General features: G+C 39.9%; 1 protein-coding gene and 1 long non-coding RNA gene across 2 annotated transcripts in view; both read right to left on the bottom strand.

Annotated features, from left to right (window-relative positions):
• Window positions 1-6,644, bottom strand: part of LOC109464905 (E3 ubiquitin-protein ligase RNF216-like) — a 30,520-nt gene extending 23,876 nt beyond the window's left edge. Inside the window, exons 1-2 of the mRNA XM_019762001.1 lie at window positions 6,604-6,644; window positions 3,409-3,680 (exon numbers count right to left, since the gene is read on the bottom strand). The gene's annotated coding sequence lies outside the window, so the exon portion shown is untranslated. The remainder of the gene's footprint in view (window positions 1-3,408; window positions 3,681-6,603) is intronic.
• LOC109464929 lies at window positions 25-1,715 on the bottom strand. The gene is made up of 3 exons (XR_002139920.1): window positions 1,695-1,715; window positions 623-709; window positions 25-124 (listed from the first exon to the last, which is right to left on the bottom strand). It is a non-coding gene; the product is annotated as an uncharacterized LOC109464929 (long non-coding RNA).
• Window positions 6,645-7,955: the final 1,311 nt, after the last annotated feature.

Below are 7,955 nucleotides of genomic sequence, written 5' to 3'. Positions count from 1 at the left end.
CCTGGCTGGGAATGAACTGGGTGTGACTGATGGCTGCAGGCTTAAACACGCCGCTGGTGGTTTCTGCACCTTGGCTTTGCAGGGTCGTGCACTGCACCGCCAGTGCGTACCAGTTGTTTCACATCTGCAACAAAAATATAACATTTGTTAAATACTTCATATGTATAATATATAGCCACATAAATGTTTCCATGTGGTGTTTGCCGAAAGGGTGTTGGTGTAAACTCGATATTCTGTCCCCACTGTTGTCATCGGATACAGACTCCGGAAGATGGTGAACAGGCCTGGCTTCAAGGTAGGATGGCCATAGGATTCCTTTCGGCAGCCATCCCTGTCCCTGGGCTTCCTCGCTTCATCTACAGCATACCTAGGCAGACCACAGCGTTGAAGGGATGGAAAGAAGGAAAGAGCAGATGGGGGAGGAGGAGCAGGAAAGCAGTTGGAGGAAGGTTCTTCAACCATCTCAAAAGTCTGAGTGAGAACATCCATGAGAGAAAGGATCAAGGTCATCATTTGCATAATTATATAATTATATTATATAATTATATAAAGCCCAGCTGTGGTTAGTGTTTAGTATCAGGGCCAGAATACTGTAGCGTGAACCAGGAAAACCGATACGCACCTCTTGAACTCTGTTCAAAGACTCGCAATAGGACTGCATAGTGATAGTCTCGTTAGCTTCTGAATTGCAGGTTCTGAGTTGCACGGACTACCAGGACAGGTCACCGCAAGGCAGACCGGGAAGGAAATGCTACAGTCAGTGACACCTCTTCATCTTTTTTTCCTAAATGAATATTTTAGCTTAAGGCCACACCAATTTAATTTCTTGGTTAACGGATTCACCTCTTCATTTTTTTCCTGATTTGCAAAAAAAAAAATCAGAATCAACTGCAAAATGCTCATATTTTGCCCTGAACAGTTGAAAACAGTCCTTTTCTTCCTAGTTGTTACAGTTATTCCATCTTTCAATGCAGTGGTATTTTTAAAAGTCCAAAATTCATTGTTTAAATTTTGAACCAGCCTGGAGTGTTGACTTCATGGCTCCTATCATACCATTTTGGGCCATAGTAGGATGCCTACGCCTGTTTTTATTTTCATTTTTTTTTTTGCCCGCCTGCTCCATTATTTTTCTAGAAAAATCCGTTAACCAAGAAATTAAATTGGTGTGGCCTAATGAGAAATAATGTAGTAACATAATACTAGTATATGTGATGAGTGGAGTGTCCAACTGTTTTATTTCAACACCTGAAAATACTAATACAATGGAACAAAACAATCCGCATCATTCTGGACTCCAATAACTACTAGTAGTCATATATCAAAAATCAAAGAAGCCTACCAAGCCCACCGTGAGTTATAGCTGCGAACACACAAACACAACCGACAACAGAACCCTTCTGCGGAAGGATATCTCCTTCTACGGAAGTTAAAAATCAAATTAAATTGAATTGGTTGATGACACAATTACTTCATTTCACATTTCACTGTCCAGCCTGTTGACCACAAGGTCTCCTACTCCAACAGGCTGGACAGTGAAAAGTGAAATGAAGTAATTGTGTCATCAACCAATTCAATTCAATTTGATTGTTTTGTTCCATTGTATTAGTATTTTCAGGTGTTGAAATAAAACAGTTGGACACTCCTGTGGAGATCCCGGTGTGAAATGTACACAGACTATGACGTGAGTTTAATACCTTTGTCCTCTTCATCCGTCTACAGCTACCAGCACCACAGTTACCCCGGAAACCTGGGTAGAGTCTAGGAATTTAAAAAAAGCAATCGTAAATTAAGTAAGTCTGCTTGGAACGCTACTGTAGCTCTGCATGCTCCGCCAGTCCTGACATACCCCGGGACGCACTCGTCTTCATCTGCGATTTGGGAAGATCGAAATGTGTATGTTCTCATGTATATATATCCATCCGCTCTGGCCATGCAACACCTCTTCACCCAGGTCTCTCATTATACCCACTAAACTGGTGAAATCGACAAAACTTGACCAAAGTAGGAAAGTTTATATCCTACTTGTTCCTTCTTGTCTAAAAGTCTCCAAACTGGACCAAACTTTTCAAGAAAAAAATTTTACAACGATATCAACTCTTTCACCGCGCAACGCAATGGAATTTAGATAGAAAGTCAGACACTCACCCCAGCACATGTGACCAATTCCAATGACTAAGGTGGAATTGCACATTAAAGATGCAAGTGCACTTTTTGGTTTGACAGCTGTATCCTGACCAATGGGAGTAGCTCCCTGGCTGCCAGCATCACCAGCCCCTCCGATTGGTTGATCAGCTGTGTCCGGACCAATGGGAGCCCCTCCCTGACTGCCAGCATCACCTGCCCCTTTGATTGGTTGATCAGCTACATCCCTGACCAATGGGACTCCCCTCTTTGGGGCCAGCCTCTCCCATTGGTTTGTCTCCTGTGTCCTGACCAATGGTAGTCCCTCCCCCAACACCAGTTTCTTCCACAGGCTTGTCCTCATCAGGATCTGGTCCCCGTTTGTCTACCAACTGCTCCCCTCCAGTTCCACCAGGGCCACCGTCACCACTTAACTCTTCACCTGAGAGAAGAAGATCATTGGAAAAACAGGATTTTTTCATTATGCTGTTATGTGTTATTTTCTTCACAGACTCATAAACCAAGTAAAACGCCATTAAGTAAGAGAGTAGTCATCTTAGGAACAGGTGGGTAGTACACAAGAAATAAAGTAACTCTGTAACTCTTGAATGTTTTGATATATTTGCACAATGTGCTGTTCAAACATTTCTAGCTCTCTTAAACAGTTCTTTTGTCACAATTACGGTGCAAGAATTTCAAGATCTAGAAAGGTAGGACAGCTGTAAGAAACAACAGGCACAGACTATCACCTTTTGTGTCATCATCATTTATCTCATCAGCCTTGTCACCTTCCTCCTGGTTAGCTGGGAGTTCCTCATTCTCTGTGGCATCGTCAGGATCTTTGTCTGCTTCATCATTCCCTGTCATGTAAAAAAAAAGAAACGAACCTTGAACAGGGACATCTAAGATGTCAACACAGAAGACAGTGGATTCTTTATCTCCACTCGCCTTGTGGTGTTCTGAAGTATAAGAACTGTTTAAGAGAGCTAGAAATGTTTGAACAGCACATTGTGCAAATATATCAAAACATTCAAGAGTTACAGAGTTACTTTATTTCTTGTGTACTACCCACCTGTTCCTAAGATGACTGTGAACTCGTACGATACCTTGGTATGATAAATCTGGTTATTTCTGAACACTAACCCATAAAAGTATCCTGTAAACCAGTCGTTTGCCTTTGAAACAATTTATGAAGCACAATTCGTGAAATATTACAGTAATACTTCTTCATCTGTAAGTGTAACGTTATATTTTAAAATTTTCAAGTAGGTACGTACATTTTTGTACTGGCGGTGGATGACTGTGTTCACCGCCCAGGGGACGAAACACTCCCTTTGGATCCTCTACAACCCTGGCTTTGCAATAATGTTTCTTTTCTTCCCTGCATCGCCAATACAGGGCATTTGTTGGTGATCTGTGGGTGGTTGTGCCTGACCTGGCTGGGAATGAACTGGGTGTGACTGATGGCTGCAGGCTTAAACACGCCGCTGGTGGTTTCTTGCACCTTGGCTTTGCAGGGTCGTGCACTGCACCGCCAGTGCGTACCAGTTGTTTCACATCTGCAACAAAAATATAACATTTGTTAAATACTTCATATGTATAATATATAGCCAGCCTTCTCAAAAAAATTTAGAGTAGGTGGCTGATAAGAAAAAGTAGCAGGCGAGCCACGAAGTGGCTCGAAGCGAGCCGCGCAGCAGCTCGCAGGGGGAGGGTACGAATTTGATTGTATTTTAACTCCTTAGCATTTTTAATCTATTTCATTGTAAATACCTGTCAATTCAGACTTTTTGTCTGCAAGAAGGTGTGTGAATAAAGTTTCATTAAAGTTTCATTACTTCTTTTCCCAGTGGCTTTTACACTAGTTTGTATAGAGCATATGTTTAGCATATTGTAAATTTCTGTTCAACTTCAATAACAAAGATTTGTCGGGAGTATTGTAAGAAAGAGGAGGAGCCAGTAGAAACAGATAACAGATTATTTGTAGCAGGAACTACGTCCAGACATGTGCTTTTCGTGACATTTTAACTCTGCTGTCGGCGCAGAGAAATGGTAACTGTTACGTACCTTTTTGTCCATGACCGCAAATTTGCCCGGACCTTTTTTTGATTCTGAAAAAAAAGTAAACGTACCGTCTAAAATAAGAACGTACCGGGCGGATTTCAAGGCAAAAAAAGATAAACGTACCGGTACGTTTATTCGAGAGGTGAGAGTACATGATGTAGCTCTAACAGACTTTTACAGCAGCTAAGTTAGGCCATGGAGGAGGCTTTTTTACCTCCATGGTTAGGCAAAGAAAATTCCTAACAAATAATAACTAACAATTAAAGTTTAAACCTGTTAGTCTATCCATGCTAGAATTACATAAGTAAACAATACAAAACTTCCTTCCCTCTAATCTGGAGTTAGTAAGTCATTATTTTGCCTACTGTACATTTGTAGGTACTGGTCAGAAATATTTCAACCTAGAGCAAGATAATAGAGTATCCCTGAATGGGTCAAAGATGCCAATGCACTTGTACTGAGTTTATACTAGTAACTTTGAACTTTCATGACAATTCTCCAAAAATCAAGGGACCTCACGGTATAGAAGTGGCCAAATAGCAAGCATTTTGGGGGTGCGGATGCTATACAAATAAACCTATATCCCTTAGCTCCCAACAAGTTCAAGTTGGCATTTGTGTCAATATTTCCTGAGTTTTGAAGACTTCCTTATCTAACTTCCATCTTTCAATGTAACAGGATTAGAAAAATGGGAAGAAATGCAAACCCTGCCCTATAGCAACAACAAGCCGCCACGACAGACTTGTAAAATGCATCACAAACTCACACATTCAGTGAAAATGCTAACAATCTGTATCTGTTTCAACTGTAATTGATGTAGTAACTAAGATTTTTACCATATAGATGAAAATTTTGGCAGTATTTTGCTGAAAACCTGAAGTGGGGGTACGGACGCTACAGGTAGGGGGTACGGATGCTACAGGGGTACCGTACGGACGCTACATTTTGATGTTCATGGTGCTATACTAGACAGAGTGTTTATGACAGCAATGGTTTACATGGTGTTTTGGTATGTGGCAATAGAGACCTTCTAGCCATCATTATCATTAACCTGCAGGATTAACTTAGTACAGAAATCAAGGGGGGGTACGGACGCTAGAGATTTTTTTGGAAAATGACATCCTGGGCTTTGATCTCTACTTTAACAGTACGTCACAAGAATGACGGAATGATTCTGTTCTATTTCTGTACCTTCACACACATCATGCCTTAATTTCAAAAGCCAAATCAACACCTATAGAAGCATATTTTTAAGTGTTACACACTCAGAAATATCCATATAAAATTAGATTGAAAATTTGTAACATGTGGGTAAAAGTGGAATATAGCCTTCATTGAAAAGAGGGATATGACATTCAAATAAAAGTTAAAGATCACAAGTAGACATATGACTGCATGTAGAAAGCAAATAGTTTTTAATTAGGAAGTACAAAATGTCCTTTCAAATCTAATTATTAATCAAATAGAATTAGTAAAAATTCAATGGTCCCCGGTAACGCTCAAAAACGCCCAATTTTGGACCACGTTTTGGTCAATATTTTTTTCCAAATATTATTAACCAATTTTCAAAATTCTTTTTTTGTTGTGTTCCATCTTGCACCAGCTCTTTGGAAATAAAAGTCTAAAACAGTAATAAGTTATGTAGATTTTGCTATCCTCTGGTAACATGCTGGAAAAAAATGGGTACACCTGATTGTGAAATCATCATCTGGCGGCTGCGTTAGAGCAGACGACTGTGATTTCCCTCCAATTAGTCCTGTTCTGGGCGATGTCAGCAAAATATATACGCTTCGGGGAAAGGTCTGAGTGAAATAGCCGCAGATAAAAGCTTCTTGCTTAATGTCAGAGAAATTTTGATAAATCTTTCATGGACATGAAGATCGATGGAGACATTCCTCAACTATTAATACCGATTAATAAGCGTTGTATCTCGGATAAATGCCTGTAACACGCCGGTTTTCCCGGCGCCGGAACGGAACAAATTTTGACCCGTTAGTTACGCCTCCATCCGTTCCGCGCAGTAGAAAATGTCAAGATTTAAGGGGGGCCTTTAAGCAAATAGGGTATCGGAAATTTGATATAAATGGTCCTATATACATTTAGACGTTGTTAGGGGTGAATAATTCGTTGTCCTTGGTTGAAGAAACCTCAAATAACAGATTTTTTTCAAATGACGAAACACGAAGAACAAGATGGCGTCGTCAAGGCGGCCATGTGCTATGTGCTCCATCTTGGGAATGTTTGGTGCTTTTAAGTTCTAGAAAGAATTTGTCGAAAATACTGGCAGAAAAAGCCGTAACTAAGTACTCGACGCAACCAGAGGAAGCCTTGGGCATTTAGAAAGCCATTTTAGTTTGTCAAAATGTAATAACAAAGAGCAGGTTGTCAGGCAGAATTGTCGCTAAAAGTAAAACTTACCGGAGAGCAGGAGATGACTCGTTGACTGCCTTTGGCGGCTGGTCGGTATGTCTATTTAAAGATGGCGGCCAATTACGTCATGCTACCTCCCATCATCCTTTTCGAAGGTGGAAAGTTTTTTTTTTTTGCGAACGTGGAAAGTTCGTCGCGGATATTTCACTCCAAACGAGCATTTTATTTGTTTCCAAACGCTGTTAATGTGTTTTTACTCCGTATCAACGTCTAATGTCACGACTTTCACACTTCCCATAAGGCCATGTTGATTTGATTATATGGATGACATCCTCCGGGAACCGCAGAACTGATGCGCGCGAGCGAATAAAAAAAAGTTTTGCAAAAAAAAAGGTGCTTTCATTATGAAATCTACGTGGTTATGAAAGTTGAACAAATGACATAGAATATGGTATAGCGAATAATCTACTCTTCAAATTCATTTCTTGACACTGTTGTCTTTTTTCGTTTGATTTTGGCAATCTACGACATTGGTATCATTTTTAATAATTTTTTTGGCAACTTACGGTGTATTTTTGCTCATTTTGTAACTGTTTTGTACGATTTACAGTACTATGGTTGAAAACTTTTTTTGGAAACGGCCGATAATTCATGCGCGCGAGGATGTCATCCATATAATCAAATCAACATGGCCTAATGCCTAGTAAAGTCACGGATATTGACGTCATAAGCGGATATACGTAATGCGGCCGTGCGATTTTACGACAGTTTCTCTCTTGGCGCCCAAAGGAAACCAGAGTAGGAAAGCCTTTTCGGTAGATGCAAGGAGCTTCTAAAGAAGGACGAACGATAGAAGGTACGTCATTTTCTCTAATTCCAACAAAAATACAATTATGGCATGTGCTTTATACTAGATAAGGAACTCAAAACAATTATACTTGACCAGTTTGTCGATCAAAACTTGTTGGGGGAAGGGGGAGGGGGGCGTGGCAGAAGAATCAAGTCAAGGTTTAATTTGTGCAAAACGACTAGCAGGTACAAATTATGTAACAGTTATGGCATAAAATAAGATTACTAGCTGGTATGAGATTATCAGAATTCTGCATATAGGTATAACAGGCATCATGTCTGATAGAATGTTGAATAATATATAGTGCACCCCTACACGTACATTCTGTTGTGTTTTATTTATTTCAGACCCAAAATTTGCACTTTAGTTATTCATATGAACCTCATGTCACCAGCTTCATTTTGATGTCATTCATTTACTGTTTTACCCTTAAATGCATGAACTCCTTAGCAACACAGAAATCATATAACATTAACAAGTTATGTATGTTGCTTGTAAATTATAGAACAAAATTATATACTATTTCTAGGTCAATGAACCCAATAAAAGT

Source organism: Branchiostoma belcheri, unplaced genomic scaffold, assembly GCF_001625305.1.
Source record: "Branchiostoma belcheri isolate BF01 breed outbred unplaced genomic scaffold, Haploidv18h27 scaffold143, whole genome shotgun sequence".
Lineage (NCBI taxonomy): Eukaryota > Metazoa > Chordata > Leptocardii > Amphioxiformes > Branchiostomatidae > Branchiostoma > Branchiostoma belcheri.
The sequence above is the reverse complement of the archived record's forward strand: the minus strand, read 5'-3'. Positions and strand labels throughout refer to the sequence as shown.